Below are 21473 nucleotides of genomic sequence, written 5' to 3'. Positions count from 1 at the left end.
GGAATATCCTCTGCAACGGAAAACGAGTAACAACCGTGATCTCATGGTCTTGGAAGTAGTGGCGCAGTTTCCTTGAGGCCATGACGAGGCCAAAGATAAACTTTTGCACACTAGAGTACCTCGATCTAGCCCCTTGCAACAAGGAGCTAACAAAGTACACTGGGCGCTGCACCACTTTCTTCCTTGCCGCATCCTTGGGGTTGCACTTGTTGCCGTGCTTATAGCTATTATGATCCTCTTCTGACTCTGCCGCGGTCTGGCCGCTCTCTGCTTCATCCACTTCTCGCTGTGCTAACAAGGCTGCACTGACCACTTGGTTGGTTGCTGCCAAGTAAAGCAGTAACGGCTCTTGATGTTTGGGTGCAACCAAGGTAGGCACAGATGACAGGTAAGCCTTCAACTCTTGCAAGGTTGTATCTGCTTCTAGGGTCCACTTCATAGGCCCTGCTGAAAGAGCAACTATCCCTGGGTGGTTTTGGTAATTCCTAACAACATATAACTCATTGAGCTAATGCTATTTTAAGATAAATATTTTAGGAAAGCTCAATGATTGGCATGGCATGGATTGGAAAGTGGACCCCTCAAAATGCTAAGGACAAAAGATTGGCTCAGGCTCAAAGCACAAGACTCTACATTTTACTTCTAGTGATCCAAGATCACATTGAGTCCATAGGAAAAGCCAATACTATTAAAAGGGGGTGAGGTGTTGCTTAATGAGTTACTTGCTTAAAATGCTTAGTGATATGCTCCAAAAACCCTCAACTACTTTCTCATATCCACATATGTCCCAAACCAAAAGTCAAACTCGGCCCCACCGAAATCTTCTATCCAGCATCACCGAGTTCACTTGACATAGCCACTGCCACAATCCCTAGTCGCTTCGGTCTCACCGATAGGGATCTCGGTCTCACTGAGATGGGATTGCAACCTCTCTGCTTCCCTTCGTAACATTTCGGTCCAACCGAGATGAGCGATCGGTCCGATCGATATTGCAATGCAAACTCTCTATTTCCCCTTCGTAATGTTTCGGTCTAACCAAGATGAGCGAATCGGTCCCACTGAGTTTGCCTGACAAACAATCTGTTTGTCTATTACCAAAATCGGTCCCATCGAGTTTGTGTAATCAGTCTCACCGAGATTAGGTTATGCCCTAACCCTAATGGAATCGGTCCCACCGAGTTGACATGTCGGTCCCACCGAAAATCCTAACGTTCACATTTTGAACTAAATCGGTCTGGCCGAGTTTTATAATTCGGTCCCACCGAGTTTGGTGATTTGTGTGTAATGGTTAGATTTTGTGTGGAGGCTATATATACCCCTCCACCCACTCTTCATTCATGGAGAAAGCCATCAGAACATGCCTACATTTCCAACATACATTTTCTGAGAGAGAACCACCTACACTTGTGTTGAGGTCAAGATATTCCATTCCAACCACCTAAATCTTGATCTCTAGCCTTATCCAAGTTACTTTCCACTCAAATCATCTTACTACCAAATCCAATCCTATGAGAGAAAGCTGAGTGTTGGGAGACTATCATTTGAAGCACAAGAGCAAGGAGTTCATCATCAACACACCATCTATTACCTCTTGGAGAGTGGTGTCTTCTAGATTGGTTAGGTGTCACTTGGGAGCCTCTGTCAAGATTGTGGAGTTGAACCAAAGAGTTTGTACGGGCAAGGAGATCGCCTACTTCCTGAAGATCTACCCTAGTGAGGCAAGTCCTTCGCGGGCGATGGCCATGGTGGGATAGACAAGGTTGCTTCTTCGTGGACCATTCTTGGGTGTAGCCCTTCATGGACTCGCGCAACCGTTACCCTTCGTGGGTTGAAGTATCCATCAACGTGGATGTACGATAGCACCACCTATCAGAACCACGCCAAAAATCTCCGTGTCTACATTGCGTTTGCTCCCTCCAAACTCCTCCTTTACCTTCATATTTAATTGTTTTACATTCCGCTGCCATACTCTTAGAATTGCATGTGTAGGTTGATTACTTGGATTGTGCTAAGTTGCTAAAATCTGCCAAGACTTGAAATTGAGAAAGGCTGGATTTTTATTTGGTCAAGTAGTCTAATCACCCCCCCCCTCTAGACATACTTTCGATCCTACAAGTGGTATCAAAGCTTTGGTCTCCATTTGCTTTGATTTCCGTAGCTTTTGGTGATCATAGCGTTGGTTTCACAACTTAGGAGAATATGGTGTCTAGTGAGGGAAATTACCACCGTAGAGGTCCTTACTTTGATGGTACTAATTTTGCTAGTTGGAACCATAAGATGAAAATGCATATTCTTGGACATAACCCCGCCATTTGGGCTATTGTGTGTATTGGCTTGCAAGGTGAATTCTTTGATGGGAGAGAACCGAATCGTGAAGCTACCGTGGAAGAGTTGAAGATGCTGCAATACAATGCTCAAGCTTGTGATATTCTCGTCAACGGATTGTGCCCCGAAGAATTCAACAAAATCAGCCATCTTAAGAATGCAAAGGAAATTTGGGATATTTTGATTAATATGCACGAAGGTACCGACTCCATCAAGGAATCCAAATTGGATGTGCTTCAAAGTCAACTTGACAAGTTCAAAATGAAGGATGGTGAAGGTGTCGCTGAAATGTACTCTAGGCTTGCTCTCATCACAAATGAGATTGCCGGCTTAGGAAGTGAAGAGATGACCGATAGATTCATCATCAAGAATATCCTAAGAGCCTTGTATGGAAAATATGATACCGTGTGCACATTGATCCAAATGATGCCCAATTACAAAGATCTCAAGCCAACGGAAGTCATTGGAAGAATTGTTGCTCATGAGATGTCACTCAAGGATAAGGAAGAGCTCCACAACAAGTCAAGTGGTGCTTACAAAGCCTCATGTGATGCTCCCACATCATCAAGTGAGAAACACGCCTTCAATGAAGAATTGAGCCTAATGGTGAAGAACTTCAACAAGTTCTACAAGAGTAGAAACAAGGAAAGAAGTTCCAAGTCAAGGTCCTACAATGACAAAAGATCTTCAAGTCGTGAACGTAATTTCTACAATTGTGGAAGACCCGGACACTATTACAATGAGTGTATGACTCCATACAAAAGAAGAGAAGATTCTCCCAAAAGAAGAAGTAGAAGAGAAGAATCGCCACCAAGAGAGAGAAGGAGTAGAGATGACCATTATGAATGAAGAACATCATGGAGAAGCAAGGATTCAGAAAGGAAGGACAAGTCATCAAAGAGCTACACAAAACAAAGACATCAAGCTCATGTTGGTGAATGGGTATCCGGCTCCGACTCCGACAATCACTCCGAAAGAAGTTATCACTCCGACTCTGAATATACTCAAGATGAAGGTTGTTGCCGGTCTAGCACTTGTGTCAACCAACTCCTACGACATATTTGATTCACCAAATGAAGGAATTGGAAGATGCTTCATGGCTAAAGGTCCAAAGATAACACACCCCGAGTATGTTGATTTTAATAGTGTTGAAGATGATTTGTTAGGTGATGATGATTTACTTGTTGACAACTCTAGTTATAAAAACTATGATGAACTTGCTATTAATCATGCTAATCAAGATAAAACGAATGAAAATGATAAGAAGGAGATTGAGCGTCTAACTAAAGAACTATACACTCTTAAGTTAGCTCATGAAACTACCTTGGAAGATCATCAAGAACTTTTAAAGACTCATGAGAAGCTACGCATTGAAAAGCTCAACCTTGAGCAAGAGCATGAGTTCTTAAAAGCAATCAATGATGATCTTCACAAGAAAAGTTATTCTTACATTGCCAAGCATTTACTCTTGTCTACATACATGCCACAAGTTAAATCTAGCAACAAGAACAAGGAAGATTCTTCCTCGAGTAGTAACAACGATCATGCTAAATCCAATGTTGTTGCTTCTAGTAGTTCTCTTGATTCCACTAATGATTCTCTTAGCCAAGTTACACTTGAGCAAGAAAATAGCTTATTGAACGGAATTATAGAGAAAGGTGTTTACAAGAGCCTTGCCGGAAGTAAGCAATTTGAGGAAATTGTACGCAAGCAAGGAAGACACTGGAAGAATCAAGGTGTTGGTTTTGAACAAAAGTTCAATGCCAATGGAGTTGAGTGGTAAGAAGATCAATACCCCAAGACGAAGTTTGTTCCTCAACAAGAGAAGTATGATCCTACTTCTTTCAAAGGAACACAATCTCAAGATGATCTTCCACCACAAGACCACAAGCTAAAAGGCAAGGACAAGCTTCAAGAGGAGATTGATGCATTTGAAGAAGCTCCTAAGGCCTTGGTCAAGTGGGTTCCCAGGACTACATCAAGTACGACTACAACTCCAAGGATTCCCATCAAGATGGTGTGGATCCCGAAGAAGAAGAACTAGAGAGTTCTTGAGGCTGACTCCGCCAACATACTTCACTCATATCATTTTGGCAATGACAAGTGCAAACAACTTTCATAACTTGCAGTAGTTCAAGGAGTCACAAACCCTCTTGTTGGTAAGACAAGGGACAAGGTAACCTAATACTTCCATGGACATCATCTTGTGTACACATCCCTCTATGTCTAATATCCTTGTTTTTTCCTTGTGGGACTAACCCATGTAGGTACTGAAAGTGCAACTCACTCCAAAGGATTGCTCCGAATCATCTACATCAACATTGAGCATCCACATCTTCAACACCTACATGACGTCATCATCGGCAAAACCCAAGGTTAGTTGATCCCTCTTAAGGGGGATATCACATCTAGGGGGAGCTTTACTCTAATCAATTGAGCTAAAGCAACTCTAATGGTGTGAACACAATAATGCTTTATGTAAAAGTGGTAACCGTACTTGTGCTTAAACGGTGAGTGTGACCTATGATCAAATGTTCTCATTTGACTCCTAAGTTAATATACTCATATATAGATGACCTAGACATCGCCAATTTCTTGATAGATGCTAGAGTGTTTGTGCATTCTTTGTCACATATTTCTGAAAGTAAGCAATTTGAGGAAATTGTACGCAAGCAAGGAAAACACCGGAAGAATCAAGGTGTTGGTTTTGAACGAAAGTTCAATGCCAATGGAGTTGAGTGGGAATAAGATCAATACCCCAAGACGAAGTTTGTTCCTCAACAAGAGAAGTATGATTCTACTTCTTTCCAAGTAACACAAGCTCAAGATGAACTTCCACCACAAGACCACAAGCTAAAAGGCAAGGACAAGCTTCAAGAGGAGATTGATGCATTTGAAGAAGCACATAAGGCCTTGGTCAAGTGGGTTCCCAAGACTACATCAAGTTCCACTTCATCAAGTACGACTACAACTCCGAGGATTCCCATCAAGATGGTGTGGATCCCTAAGAATAAGAACTAGAGAGTTCTTGAGGGTGACTCCACCAACATACTTCACTCTTATCATCTTGGCAAGGACAAGTGCAAACAACATCCATATCTTGCACTAGTTTAAGGAGTCAAAAACCCTCTTTTTGGTAAAACAAGGGACAAGGTAACCTAATGCATTCATGGACATCATCTCATGTCAATATCACTCTATGTCTATGGATGTCCTTGTTTGTTCCTTATGGGAATAACCCGTGTAGGTATTGAAAGTGCAACTCACTCCAAAGGATTGCTCCGAATGATCTACATCAACATTGATCATCTACATCTTCAACACCTACATGAAGTCATCATCGAGAAAACCCAAGGTTAGTTCATCCCTCTTAGAGGGGATATCACATCTAGGGGGAGCTTTACTCTAATCAATTGAGCTAAAGCAACTCTAATGATGTGAGCACAGTAATGCTTTATGTAAAAGTGGCAACCCCACTTGTGCTTAAACAATGAGTATGACCTATGATCAAATATTCTCATTTGACTCCTAAGTCAATGTACTCATATATAGATGACCTAGTCATCTCCAAATTGCGTGATAGATGCTAGAGTGATTGTGCATGCTTTGTCACATATTTCTTTGCCATTTTATTGTGTGAGCATGTTGGTTGCATATTTTACTCATTCGAGGACATCCATTTGTTGCTTTGATTGTTTGGTTGTTTCTCTTTTGCCAAATGGATGGACAAGAATGCCTAAGAACTCCCTCTAGCTATCTATGCTTTTCTCGTCTCAAACTTTATTCATGCTACATCACAAAGTTTGATTAAGTCAGATTCGAACCACTCTATGTGAGGAGCACTTGGAGTCCCCGATTCTTCATAGACTTAAACTTCCAGAACCTCTTTGTGCATTTCGGTATGACCGAGTCATCCATTTCGGTCACACCGAGATCACTAAGTTGATCTAGGTTTTCAATCTCGGTGCAACCGATTTGAACTTTTCGGTCACACCGAGTTGCAGTAACCGCTTGCGATTCTGCATCTCGGTGCCACCGAGCTGTTCCACTCAATCACACTGACAGGGTCAGGATATATAAACCCGCGGGTGAGATTTTGGAAATTTCTTCAAAACCTCTTAGCCCGCGCGTATCCTGCTCGGCCGCCTTGGGTCTCTGGATCGTCTTCTCCCCGCTAGCGACCTCCCGCTGCTGGTTTCCATTGTCGTCAACGGAATTTCGCCCCTCCGTTGCCGCCGTAGCGAACTCCGTCGAACTAGGGTACGATTTCGATCCTTTGTGCTACTCTCTTAACTCCGATTCGTAGCACATTACTTTGCCATGATCATGACCACGTATGCAAACAATCCATCCACTGAAAACATCCTTTAGGTTAGATTTGATTTGAAAATTTAGGGTTAGGTCTCCGCCGAACTCATCTCAGACCGACCTAATTGTAGAAATTGGTCTCACCGATTTGACTTAGGCCATAGCACATGCATTTTCGGTCTGACCGGAAACTGCAAATCGGTGTGACCGAGTTCGATTCTTTGTGAAACCCTAGCAGTCTCGGTGCCACCGAACTGTGACTCGGTCTGACCGAGTTCACTAGTTTAGGTTCCAAAAGCTGCTTCAGTATTACCGAGTTTACAAATCGGTAGCTCCGAAATGCTTTCTGTAGAGAACTAAAACTAAGTTTTTAAGTCATCTGTTTTGCAAAAACTCTGCACTTTGTGATGCTCATCCACTCTACCTCATCTATATCTATCCACAGGGTATGCTGTCGGTAAGTTTGCAGAAATGTCTGATCAAAGCCACAGCCAGAACAGGTCTGAATAACAAGTGCAATTGAGTGAGGGCACTAGTCCCTCAAGCAGTTCTGGTGATGGCAGCAGAAGCACATCAAGTAACTTGCCCAAAGCAGCCACCAGGTCAAGGAAGAAGAAAACCTCAGATTCTGAAGATGAGGACTATGTGGCTATTGAGGAGGAAGTCAGCTCCAAGAAGAAGGTGCTGAAGAAAGAATATGGGTCAGCTGCTACAACTAAGCCTGGCTTGCACAAGAAGGCCCCTGCCAAGAGGGTGCCAACCTTAAAGGTTTGAGCCTCAAATGCTGAAACCTCCAAGCCAACTGAAGAGGTTGTTGGAGAAGGAAAGAAGAGGAAGGAAAGGGTCAAGAAGACCACTGCCAGAGTGCTTGGTAGATCCTCCATTATGAGAGATCCAGAAGAAGAGGAAGAGGAAGAGGAAGAGGATGCTGCTCCAGCTCCCAAGTCTCAGAAGCTTTTGGGAGATGCAATTAAGTTAGGGGCTGCAACATCTAAGCCCAAGTCTGCTCCCAAAGCTCAAGCTCAAAAAACCCCAAAGCCCAAGAGAAACACCAGAAGTATACCCGCGGAGGAAAAGAACAAGGCCCCAGTGCCTGAAGTTGAAGAAGAGGATGATGAATCCCATGTGTTGAGAAAGTTGAAACCCAAAATTTCTGACCGTAATGATGCTCATCCAGTCGCTGAGGACAAGCACATCAGGAAAGATGCAGGACTGAGATTGTGGAGAGAGTCTGATCCCTATGCCGTTAGGAGGAGGACTGCAGTTGATTACAGGTTTCACACTAAGGAACAACAAGACTTCTATGAGACAATTTTTCTCGACAAGAAGCCCATTGTATGTGACATGAAATGGGTTGATTGGGAATACATCCAGGAGAATGAAGATCACTTTCCGGGAGTTTATGACAGCTTCAAGGCATGTGGAGTAGATGAATTTGTTGGACAGAAGCTCACCAAATGGAATGATGAGCTCATCATGCAGTTTTACTCCACTGCTCATTTCTATCCAGATGGGAGGATAGTATGGATGTCTGAGGGTACAAGGTACCAGTCCACTATTGAAGAATGGGCAAAACTGATCAATGCCCTAGAGGAACATGAGGATGACTTGGATGTATAAGCCAAGAAGAAGAAGGATCACAACTCCATGGAAAACATGTACAAAGAGATCTCTGATAAAACCTTGGAGACACACAAGCTTGGATCAGTACATTTCTTGTTGTCTAGTCTACCTACCATCAAATGGATCTTAAGGCACACATTGCTACCCAAGTCAGGAGATCACAAGATGATCAGAGGACACTCCATCAACATGCTGCAAATCTTTGATGTCCCTCAGAAGTTCAAGGTTATGAGTTTGATTGTAGAAACAATCAGGAGGACAGCTGCTGATCAAAAGAGAAGTTGTGGGTATGCTCCACACGTTCAGGAGCTCATCAACTCCAAGATGGGCTTAGGAACTTATTTGCTGGACAAGGAGCATCTACTCTTATATCCTGAATTTGAAGACAACACTATTGTGATGAATGAGGAGGAACCATCATTAGCTCAAGAACAAGAGAAGAGAGCCAAAGCAAAGGCTGAGAAATCTACAAGGATGCCAAGTGCAGAAGAGGCATCTCAAGTTTTCCTGAAGAGCAAACAAGATCAATTAGGCTATCTGATTCAAGCTACACTGAGGATTGAGAAGGGCTTGGCCACCCTGACTCAGAATCAGGAGAGCCTGGAGAGGATTGTTGAGACAAAATTCTATGATCTTGTCCTCAAGGTAACTGAGATTCAGACTGTAGTTGAGCAGCTTCAGGCAGAAGCATAAGAAAGGAGAGGCAAGGCAACTACTGATGCTTTTCAGCGTGTGCCACGAGGTCCGAGGTCTGCTGTAGTACCAGTTTCAAATGCTAGAGCAACTTTGTCAGCACCAGCAGCTACAGCTCCAGTGCCACCTTCAGCACCCACTCCACCAGCTCCAACTACATCGACAGATGTCTTTGAGTTCTCTCTACACCACCACCTGAAGACCAAGCCTGAGAGACGCATAGCACTATGCATTTTCAAACTTTTTGGTAACTTTTTGACAAAGGGGGAGAAATATGTATAGATCATAGGCTTCGGGAGAGAGTGTCTTGCTTTTTATCTCTCTTGCTTTTGGTTGAACTTTTTATTGCGTGAGATACTTTATGTCCTTGTGAGATACTTGTTTGATCATGTGATTGATCATTTGCTACCTTAATGCTTGTTTGGATGATGTTATCTTTTATGGAAGAGTAACCCATGATCCTAATCGATTGTGCATTTGCATTCAAAAGAAAATCTTAAATATTGCACAAATTTATGGGGAGCTCTTGGTTATCACATACTTCTCAAAGCGACAATGTTTTTCAATCATATGATCATTTGTCGAAGCTTTGATCTATATGTTGTCATCAATTACCAAAAAGGGGGAGATTGAAAGTGCAACTATCGCTGGGTGGTTTTGGTAATTCCTAACAACATATAGCTCATTGAGCTAATGCTATTTTAAGATAAATATTTTAGGAAAGCTCAATGATTGGCATGGCATGGATTAGAAAGTGGACCCCTCAAAATGCTAAGGACAAAATATTGGCTCAAGCTCAAAGCACAAGACTCTACATTTTACTTTTAGTGATCCAAGATCACATTGAGTCCATAGGAAAAGCCAATACTATCAAAAGGGGGTGAGGTGTTGCTTAATGAGTTACTTACTCAAAATGCTTAGTGATATGCTCCAAAAACCCTCAACTACTTTCTCATATCCACATATGTCCCAAACCAAAAGTCAAAGCCAGCCCCACCGAAATCTTTTATTCGGTGCCACCGAGTTCACTTGACATAGCCACTACCACAAACCCTAGTCACTTCGGTCTCACCGATAGGGATCACGGTCTCACCGAGATGGGATTGCAACCTCTCTGTTTCCCTTCGTAACGTTTCGGTCCAACCAAGATGAGCGATCGGTCCCACCGAGATTGCACTGCAAACTCTCTATTTCCCCTTCGTAACGTTTTGGTCTAACCGAGATGAGTGAATCGGTCGCATCGAGTTTGCCTGACCAACTCTCTGTTTGTCTATTACCGAAATCGGTCCCACCGAGTTTGTGTAATAGGTCTCACCGAGATTATGTTATGCCCTAACCCTAATGGAATCGGTCCCACCAAAAATCCTAATGTTCACATTTTGAACTAAATCGGTTTGGCCGAGTTTTATAATTCGGTCCCACCGAGTTTGGTGATTTGTGTGTAATGGTTAGATTTTGTGTGGAGGCTATATATACCCCTCCACCCACTCTTCACTCGTGGAGAAAGCCATCAGAACATGCCTACATTTCCAACATACATTTTCTGAGAGAGAATCACCTACACTTGTGTTGAGGTCAAGATATTCCATTCCAACCACATAAATCTTGATCTCTAGCCTTCCCCAAGTTGCTTTCCACTCAAATCATCTTTCTACCAAATCCAATCCTATGAGAGAGAGCAGAGTGTTGGGGAGACTATCGTTTGAAGCTCAAGAGCAAGGAGCTCATCCTCAACACACCATCTATTACCTTTTGGAGAGTGGTGTCTCCTAGATTGGTTAGGTGTCACTTGGGAGCCTCCGTCAAGATTGTGGAGTTGAACCAAGGAGTTTGTACGTGCAAGGAGATCGCCTACTTCATGAAGATCTACCCTAGTGAGGCAAGTCCTTCATGGGTGATGGCCATGGTGGGATAGACAAGGTTGCTTCTTTGTGGACCATTCGTGGGTGGAGCCCTCCGTAGACTCGCGCAACTGTTACCCTTCGTGGGTTGAAGTCTCCATCAATGTGGATGTACGATAGCACCACCTATCGGAACCACGCAAAAAATCTCCATGTCTACATTGCGTTTGCTCCCTCCAAACTCCTCCCTTTACCTTCATATGCAATTGTTTTACATTCCGCAGCTATACTCTTAGAATTGCATGTGTAGGTTGATTACTTGCATTGTGCTAAGTTGCTAAAATCTGCCAAGACTTAAAATTGGCAAAATGCTAAATTTTTATTTGGTCAAGTAGTATAATCAACCCCCCTCTAGGCATACTTTCGATCCTACACCTGCCTTCTTCAAAATTTTGAAGAACGATAGGGCACGCTCGGCAGACTTGGAAATGAATCTGCTTAGCGTGGCAACGCATCCCGTCAAGCGCCTCACATCCTTAGCTGTCCTTGGAGCTTGGATCTGCTCAGTGGCCTTGATCTTGTCGGGGTTGTCTTCGATCCCCCGGTGGGACACGAAGAATCAAAGTAGCTGTCAGGACCTCGATCCTAAGTCACACTGATATAGCATGTAACACATCATATCACTTTGCGGCCTCACGCACGGTATTCCCACGGGTGCCACCATACCTGGCCCAGGACCGTTTGCGCCTTTTGGCTCACGTGTATGATAGTGTCGCTAGCATCCATATGACAAAAAACCCGGGCCGACATGACTAGTCGTGAACCGAAAGTGGCACTAACTTACGGGGACAGGCATACATGAATCAACATCGAGCATGTCGGTCAGTAGCGTGGGAATCCGGGCTGTAGCACTGGGCTAACAGGACTGCGATGAACCGGGCTGTAGCAGGCTAGGCAGGACTCCGGATATCACCACGTGACATTTCCCCGAAGGGACAGACACAGGAACAAAGTGAATCACATGCCGGCCAGTCAAATGTTCCAGAGCAGTAGTGTTGGGCTAGCAGGACTCCGGTGAACCGGGCTGTAGCGGACTACTATGGCTCATGGAAGCACAAGACTACATTTCCCCATAAGAGAGGCTACCAAGGATAAACAACTAGGTTGTCGGATCCCACACATATCAAGCATTTCAATCATACACACAATATGCTCGATATGTGTAAATACAACATGGCATCACAACATAACTCTACAACTCAAAGTATTTATTCATTAGGCTCCGAGGAGCCAAGTATTACAAACATGGTATCATGACCCAACATACAGAGCATACAAGCAACAAGCACATGCGGAAGCTTAACTTGTCTGAGTACAGACAACTACAAAAGAAGAAGGCTGAGAAGCCTGACTATCTACAAGATCCTGCCAAGGGCACAAGATCCTAGCTGAGGTAACAAGCTAAACGTCGAAGTCCACGTGGAACTACTAGCAAGACTGAAGTCTCTCTGCAAAACATAAATTAAGCAAACGTGAGTACAAATGTACCCAGCAAGGCTTACACCAGAACTAACTATATATGCATCGGTATCTTTTTTTTTGCGGGTGATATATGCATCGGTATCAATAAAGGGGGTGGTGGAGTTTGACTGCAGCAAGCCAACTTTGACTCAGTGGCTAACCTGAACTACGACTGCGAGCAACTCTTTTGAGGTGGCGCACGCGAGTCCACATATTCACCATATCAATACACCACTATGGATCCGCTCCCGTCTCCCTACGAGAATGCCATCCATAGCACTCACGCTTATCTTGCGCATTTTAGAGTATCCACTTTCACTTGTCTATGAACTGTTATAGGAAACCCAGAAGTCCTTTACCGGGGACACGGCTATTCGAATAGATGATATTAACCCTGCAGGGGTGTACTTCTTCACACACGCTCTCGCCACTTACCACCATGTACACGTCGTGTATCTCGGCAACCTTCAAGCGGAAGCCTGGCGAGGGAGTCGGCCACGACCTGACTAACCAAACAAGTCTCTAGTCCAGGTTTATTGCCTATTCGGGTTCCATCCGCGAGGAGATCCAGCCGGAGTTTCGCTCACAGCCCCAAACGATGTGTGCAGGGTTCCCGAGACACCAAACGGGCGCCCGGTACACCGTGCCACGGTGTATCTACCGCATCATAGCCCACCCCTAGGGTCAGTGCTACGCACGGCCGCCAACACATATCCTATAAACACCAGAAAGTAGTTGCAACTCCTGGACAGAGGACTAGGGCAGTTAATAAGTCGAGAGGGTCAATTAAGGATCCCAATGAGTGGTAGTAGTTGTTCATGGATCACAAACACAAAACTCAGTTCCTGAGAACGGTTTCAATGAGACAACCCACCATGTACTCCTACATGGCCTCTCACCGCTACCTTTACCAAATTGTGTTCACACACTTAGCTCACACACAGTAGGACATGTTCATCATCATTCCAATTCACCCCCGATGAATCAGACCTGACTCAACTCTAAGCAGTAGCAGGCATGACAAACAAACATGAATGAGTAGGCACATCAGGGCTCAAACAACTCCTACTCATGCTAGTGGGTTTCATCTATTTACTGTGGCAATGACAGGTCATGCAGAGGAAAGGGGTTCAACTACCGCAGCATGTAACAGTTGAATCGTTGTTGTCCTAATGCAGTAAAAGAGAGCGGGAGCGAGAGAATGGGATTGTATCGGAATGAACAAGGGGGTTTTGCTTGCCTGGCACTTCTGAAGATAATATAGCTCTTCATCAGTGTCATCGATCACGTCATTGGAAACACCATCTATTGAGAGGGGATGGTTACCGGCAAACAGAGAAGGGCACAATCAATGCAATGCAACAATAGGATGCATGATCATGACATGGCAATATGCTTGTGTTTGAGCTAATGTAACTAGTGTCCCAATTAGATGAAGTTGGTTTGAACCCAAGGTTCAAATTCAAACTTCATATGTGAATAAAAAATGCCACTTACATTGTTTGTCCTAAACAATGATGTTAACTTGCTCAAACATGCATGAACATGGCATAAACAGATTCTTCATATTTTCTAATCATTTTTCATATATAACTTATTTCCATTGGAGTTATGGATTATTTTCTATGATTTTTCAAAGTTTTGGATATTTTCTGAAATAAATAAATCATTTAAGATTTATTTAAATTCCAGAAAAGGATTACTGCGTCAGCCTGACATCATCATGACGTCAGCAGGTCAATGGGGCACAGTCCAGGTCAAACATGACCAGTGGATCCCGCGTGTCAGTGTCTAACTAAACTAACCTAGTTTAATTAGCACTAACCTAGGTTAAACTAATTAAATTTAAACCTAGACTAGATTAATTAGCCGGGCAGGGCCCGCATCTCATAGAACTAGGGGTCAAATCCCCTGGTCAACCGGGGCTAAACCACCGGCGGTCAAAGAGGTCAACCCGCAGGCATTTAGCCGACGGCGACCAACTAGAGCGGCGGCGGCTCGCCAGAGTGGCGCTAGGGGCAGCAGCTGGGCGCAGTGAGGGCACCAGCAGGGAGCCCGTGCTCCCGCGCATCTAGGCTAGGCAGCAGCAGGTCGTGGGGAGCCCGTAGTCAACGATGACGAGCACTTGGGCGGCGGCCGGAGCTCGGCTGTGCACGGGGGCGCGGCTGCAGTGGGCAAAAGCGCGAACTAAAGCGCCGGCAAGGCACTACGTAGTGCGGCAAGCGTGTTTGGCACATTGGCGCAACCAAATGGTCGCCAGCGCAACGCCGGTGATGAGCTCTTGCGGTGGAGCATCTCGGCTCCTGTGGGGGAGGCGGTTAGAGGGCGCAAACAAAGCAAATAAGAGGGGGAGGCGGAATAGAAGCTCACGGCGGTTGCGACGGCCCTCGAAGTGGGCTCGGGGGAGGTCGGAGCTGAGCAGGGCGGCGTGGTCGATCTCGGCGGACCGAGGTTGAAGAAGACGGCGTGGTCGGCGTTCGAGGGCGTCCGGCGGGGCATGGCTCAGTGAGGTGGTCTAGGACGACATCGGGGAGCTCGTGGACCAGTCGGGGAAGCGAGGGAGGGCCGGTGGCTACAAGGGCGATGAAGGGCAGCGATGGTGCCGCTCGGTCGGTGAGAGAGAGGGAGCCAGGGGAGGGGAGAGGCTGCGGTGCGAGAGAGAGAGAGGTCAGGGGGGTGCGTGGCGTCGTCTAGTGCAGAGCGAGCAGGCAGGCTGGAGGTGGCATACGGTGGCCATGCGTGCATCGGGCACGCGCTGTGCGTCCAACTGGCGGGAGGAAGAAGATCTCCCTGCCCCTGGTGGGCTGGGCCATCCAGATGGGCTGCCAAGTGAGCGCCAGGTAAGTGCATGTAGGTATTCTGTCATTTTTCTTTTGTTTCAGTTTTCTATTTATTTCCTCTCCGTTTTGATTTAGTTTTAGAACTAAATCATTTTATTAAATTCTGGACATGAATATGGGCACTAACTGAATTAATCTAGAGGCCCTCAAGTGACTTCAGAATATTTGGAGCATTTAAAATGTTTATAAAATTCAAATGCCCCAATTCAAATATAGTATGGGTTAATTCAAAAATCCATAAATGGCCAACAATTATGCTCATGATTTTTGGCAGAGGTTTTCACCTTTTAAAAAAATCATGAACATTTTTAAAGGGAATTTTGGGTTCTTGAAAAAGATTTTATTTCATCCTATTGAATTCTTTCTGGTGCTAGGGTTTAATCGATCCCCATTTCAAGGTTTCATAAAATTTAAACATCATGCATGGATGCTTATGCAAAGACAGACAAGGTCTAAGCTAGGGCTGTGACAGTAGCTTGCCGGAGGGAACACCGAATACGCATTTCTCTGGGTTAAGCTTCAGGTTGATCTTGCGCAAATTAGCAAATGTCTCCTCCAAATACTGGATAAGGGTGGCCTTATCCTTGGTTTTGACTACAATGTCGTCCATATAAACTTCTATGTTTCTATGTAGTTGTGGCTCAAAACCAATCTTGACTGCTCTTGCAAAAGTAGACTTGGCACTCTTCAATCCGAAAGGCATGTGGACAAAACAGTATGTACCACATGGAGTGATGAATGATGTTTTCTCCTTATCTTATTTGGACATGAAGATCTTGTGATATCCGAAGTTTGCATCCAAAAAGGAGAGCAAATCGCACCCCGAAGTAGAATCCACAATCTGATCGATGTGCACCAAGGGGAATGGGTCCTTTGGGAAAGCCATATTGATATCTGTGAAATCAATGCAAAGCCTCCATTTCCCATTCGCCTTCCGAACTACCACTGGGTTTGCCAACCATGTAGGGTGCAGTACTCCTCTGACCAATCCAGATTCCTCTAACTTCTTGATTTCCTCGACAATGAACTGCTGCCGCTCCAAGGCTTGCTTCTTAACTTTCTGCTTGACAGGTCGGGCATGTGGGCAGACAGCAAGGTGGTGCTCGATTACCTCCCTGGGAACACCGGGGATATCAGATGGTTGCCAGGCAAACACATCGATATTCAGCCATAGGAAGGCAACGAGCGTGCTTTCCTATTTGTCGTCAAAGGTGGCGCTGATGGTGAAGTACCATCAACACCAGCCAGCCCTGCCGGGACCTTCTTCACTTGGGGTGCGGCAACCTTGGGTCTCTTGTTGTTGGAACACTCTGGCATGTCGTCAATAGGTGCTATGCACTCGGAGGGGGCACGCTTCCCGGACTCCTTGCCGGAGGTCCTACAATCCCTCTTCTTTCCTTTGCTTTCCTTGGCGGGGACCATTGCCGCCGCAGCCTCTGCTGCGACGGCATCCCGATACATCATGTCCACACAGATAATCGCATCCTTCTCATCTGATGAGATGGTGATGACTCCCAATGGCCCATGCATCTTCAAGGTGTTGTAAGCATAATGGGATGCTACCATGAACTTGGCCAAGGCTGGTCATCCCAGAATCCCATTATACGGCAGGGGGAGCTCAACCACATCAAACACAATCTTCTCGGTCCTATAGTTTAGCTCTCCCCCAAACGTCACCGACAACGTAATTTTTCCCTTGGGACAGCTCCTGCAGGGATTGACTCATTGAAATGTGTCGGTAAACTCCAACTCTTCCTCTCCTATCTGAAGCTTGTTAATGGCTTCTGGGGAAATCAGATTCAACCTGGCCCTGCCATCCATTAACATCTTTGTGACCTTGAGGTTGTGAATTGTTGGGGAAACTAACAACGGCAAACACCCTACCACAGAGGTGCGGCAAGGGTGGTCCTCCTCATCAATGATGATGGGCATGTGGGACCATTTGAGCGGCTTCCGGGCCTCTGGCGCTGGCTCCACAGCATTGACCTCTTGTACCCATCGCTTGAGCTGGCGATGGGAGGAGTGCAAGGATGCACCCCCATCAATGCATAAGGCGTCAGTGGCCCTCTGAAATTCCTGCTCACTGTTTTCCTCTTCATTCCCTCCATCATTCAAATCATCACAGGTTTCCTTCTCTTGGCCCCTGGCAGGTTTTCCTTGGTACCGAAAGGGTTTGCCGGGGCGGTTTGCTTCACCGCCTCGGCCCTTTCTGCCAGTAGCATTCTGACCTTTCTCCTTATCACGCTTGTCATACTCTGCTCTCTGTCTCTTGACAAGCTGCTCTACTTGATAACATTCATGGAGGTCATGGCCACTGGTCCGATGGATCTTGCAGTACGGCCCTTCACCTTTCCTGGCTTTCTCCGCGGCAGCGCCTTCCCAACAGGAAGTGCACGCGGCAACTTCCTTGCCGGGGCCTCATCCTTGGCCTTCTTGCTGGTACTAGGCATGCCAGAACCTTCCACGGTCACCACTGTCTTATCTCTTGGCTTCTTGTTGCACTTCTTGCCCTTTCTTTGACTGGTTGCTTCGTCTTCTTCCTCTGAATCAACATTGGTGCAATCCTCCTCTCTGGGCAACTTCCTTCATTCCTCCATCTAAGCACACTTATCCACTAGTGTGTATAGCTCCTTCATAGTCCTGGGCAACCGCACATTCATCTTAGAACGAATGCGATGGTTGCGCACATTGGATTGGAAGGCTGCTATAATAGCTGCAGGATGGATATTTAGAATATTCCTATGGACTTTACTGAATCTTTGTAAATACTTACTAAGAGTTTCTCCTTCTTTCTGCTGGAGAAGTTGTAGGTCGCTGGGCCTGGCGGGCTCCTGGTGGCCACTGGTGAAGGCACCGAGGAACTTGTGGCACAGGTCTGCCCATGATGAAATGGAGTCCTCCGGCAGGTGCATGAGGCAAGATCTCACGTTGGACTTTAGAGCCAATGGGAAGTAGTTGGCGAACACCTTTTCGTCTCTTCCCCCGGTAGCCTGAACAGTGATGGTGTAGATGCTCAGGAACTCTGCCGGGTTCAGTCTCCCATCGTACTTCTCGAGTATCTTCGGCTTGAACGTGCGGATGGACGGCCAACGGACTTGCCACATCTCGCGCATAAAGGCAGGGTAGCCGACCTCGAAAGGTAGGCACCGGCCAACACCAAACGCAGCCTCATCGACGTTGAGGCCGCCACACCCGTCGGTCTGGCAGGGGGTCGTCGAGAGGCCGTCGCACGACGACGCGCGTGTCTCCCCTCCGCCTATCCTCCAGGGTTCGCCGTTGGCCCGGACGTGCTCGAGGGTCGGAAGAGGCCATCGAGACGTCGTCGAAATCTTGATCTTGTGGCGCCCACGCCTACTGATGTGGTGGGGAATGCATGGTAGGGACAACCCCCTCCATTCGGCCAATAGTACGAGCAGTCGTTGTCACTTGGGGAGCTCGTGGCGGGGCAGCATGCCGCGAGCCCCCAGCCTCAGCGAAACCGAGCAGACTCTGGATGGTGTCACGCCATTCATCCATTTCTTCGGCTACTGGGGGGAACCTTAGTAGCAGCTCGGCCCGTGCCATAGCTTCCATGGCTGTGCTTGGCATGGAAGTTGATGACCTCGACCTCACCATCGTGTGGCTCCTGGCGGTGCCTACGGCGACGACGACGGTGGCGCACCCGCGCTGCGGTTGGGCGGCCACCTAGTCAGCGGGGTCGCGCGGCGATGGCGCTCGAGGGTCCACGGCTCCGTCGGGTGCAGTGGTTTGGTCGGCTCGCCCCAGAGGAGACACACGTGTCATGACCGCCCCCGTGGCAGGGACGGTCGAAGGACGGTGGCTCATCCCGGACTGAGCGCCGTTGCTATGGCTGCGCCCGTCGGTGTGAGGAAGAGATGTAAGTGGAGTCACCCTCCCGTCCATACCTTGCGGAGTTTGACCGTCGAAACGCTGCTGAAGTTGTTCTCCTCTGACACCTACAGCCCCCGTGCCTACCGCAGGGGGAGTGGTGACGGCGCCACCTACTCCTGCCACGTCCCCAGCAGTGCTCACGTCCTCACTTGTACCCGCATCCCCCGCGGCATCTGAGGCCGTGGGCGGCAGAGCCTTCGAGGTGGATGGCTGGGCCGAAGGGCTGGACTTCTTCTTCTTGGGTGCCATGGTCGATGGCGTCATCAAAGATGAAGATGGCGATGAAGATGACGTGATGTGCATGCTTTCACGTTCGCACAAGCGAGCCCCCTACCTGGCGCGCCAAAGATGTTGCGGGATATCCGCGGCCACCTATGGGACTGAGCGGCCCCTTGCTGGTTTGGCGGGGGACGTCGCGTTGCACAAAGAGTAGATCGGCACGCGGCAGCACAGCAGAGAGCACACAAGCAATTTACCCAGGTTCGGGCCACCGCGAGGCGTAAGACCCTACTCCTGCTTTGGTGGATTAATGGTGGAAATGAACATGGTAGTGCGTGGTACACTTGCCCGGCAAGACCTGCCTCAGAGCTACGGTGACCACAAGCGTATGGTGGCTTGGGTTTGTCATGTTTCCAACCCTCTAACCCCCTCCTACGATTGCCATGGGCCTCCTTTTATAGATTAAGTGCTCACCACAGTGGGAAAACAGTCATTTCCCACTAATATGATAGCAAACGGTCCTATCATACCTAACTCTGCGAGCTGGCAGGGTGCATTAAATGCACTGCTCAATGTCACATCACTAGCTACCCGGCAAGGCCGATCGGGCTTATCTCGCCAGCTCCGCATTTGTTCTCTTGACACGTCGTTGGACAGGTGTCACCTGTGGGTTTCTTCTGTAGGAGATGGCCGCCATGTGTCAGATGCTGCCACTTAATCACCTTGCGTCTTGACACCGCACTGATTGACGATGTGGGTCGTACTTGCGTGGTTGGCGGGGTGGTTCAGGCCCCGCAAGCCCCGGCAGGCGCTGCCGGGGAGTCTTGGTTGCTTGCTTCAGGTGGTGTCCTGGCCCCTTGCTGGGCTCGCCTGCCCGGCGAGGGAGGCCCTTGTCTTGTCGATATCATGTTCCATTGGCTCGATCTCTCTAAGCTACAGTATGGTTCCTCAAGTCTCTTGGTTCTTCAACCTCTGACTTAAACTGGTACTCCAATCTTGATCTTGTGCCTGTGCACAGTTGGGCAACATACCCGGGGTCTGTTGCACCGACAGCTCGTCTGCTCTTTGTGCAACGCGACCCCCCTGCCGAACCAGCAAGGGGCCCTCTAGTCCCATAGGTGGTCACGGTTTCCCATGACATCTTTGGCGCGCCAGGTAGGGGGCTCGCTTGCGCGAACCTGAAGGCGTGTGCAGCGCGTCATCTTCATCACCGTCTTCACCTTCGACGGCGCCATCGACCATGGCACCCAAGAAGAAATCCGGTTCTTCAGTTCACCCATCCACCTTGAAGGCTCCGCCGCCTGCGGCCTCTGATGTCGCGGGGGACACGGAGGCGCGCGAGGACATGGACGCTGCTGGGACGTGGTTGGAGCAGGCGGCACCGTCACCACTTCCCCAGCAACCGACACAGGAATATGAGACATCAGAGGAGAACAGTGTCAGCCACACCCTGACGGCCATGCTCCACAAGGTACAGGTGAGGGGGTTACTCCGTCCGCGCCACCTCCTCTCACTGATGGGCACAGCTGTCGGTGTCAAAATCGACGGATCTCGGGTAGGGGGTCCCGAACTGTGCGTCTAAGGTCGATGGTAACACGAGACAAGGGACACGATGTTTACCCAGGTTCTGGCCCTCTCTATGGAGGTAATACCCTACGTCCTGCTAGATTGATATTGATGAATATGAGTATTACAAGAGTTGATCTACCTCAAGATCGTAATGGTTAAACCCTAGAGGTCTAGCTTGTATGGCTATGATAATGAATCCCCCCTATCCGAACTAAGTCCTCTGGTTTATATAGACACCGGAAGGATCTAGGGTTACACAAGGTCGGTTACAAAGAAGGGAATCTATATATTCGGTCACCAAGCTTGCCTTCCACGCCAAGGAGAGTCCCATCCGGACACGGGTGCAGTCTTCGGTCTTCGTATCTTCACAGCCCATCAGTCCGTCCCATGGCCAACACGCAGGACGCCCGAGGACCCCTTAGTCCAGGACTCCCTCAGTAGCCCCTGAACCTGGCTTCAATGACAAGGTATCCGGCGCGTAGTGCTGTCTTTGGCATTGCAAGGCGGGTTCCTCCTTCCGAACTCCAAAATAGTCTTCGGATGAATTGATCGTGTCCGGACCTGTAACACACACCACACACAACCGTAGAGAGAATACAGCAATTCATGAGTCCAATCTGCTGACAACTTTAGTAATGTGACG

Source organism: Triticum urartu, chromosome 7 (assembly GCF_003073215.2).
Source record: "Triticum urartu cultivar G1812 chromosome 7, Tu2.1, whole genome shotgun sequence".
In the NCBI taxonomy this organism is placed as follows: Eukaryota; Viridiplantae; Streptophyta; class Magnoliopsida; order Poales; family Poaceae; genus Triticum; species Triticum urartu.
The sequence above is the reverse complement of the archived record's forward strand: the minus strand, read 5'-3'. Positions refer to the sequence as shown.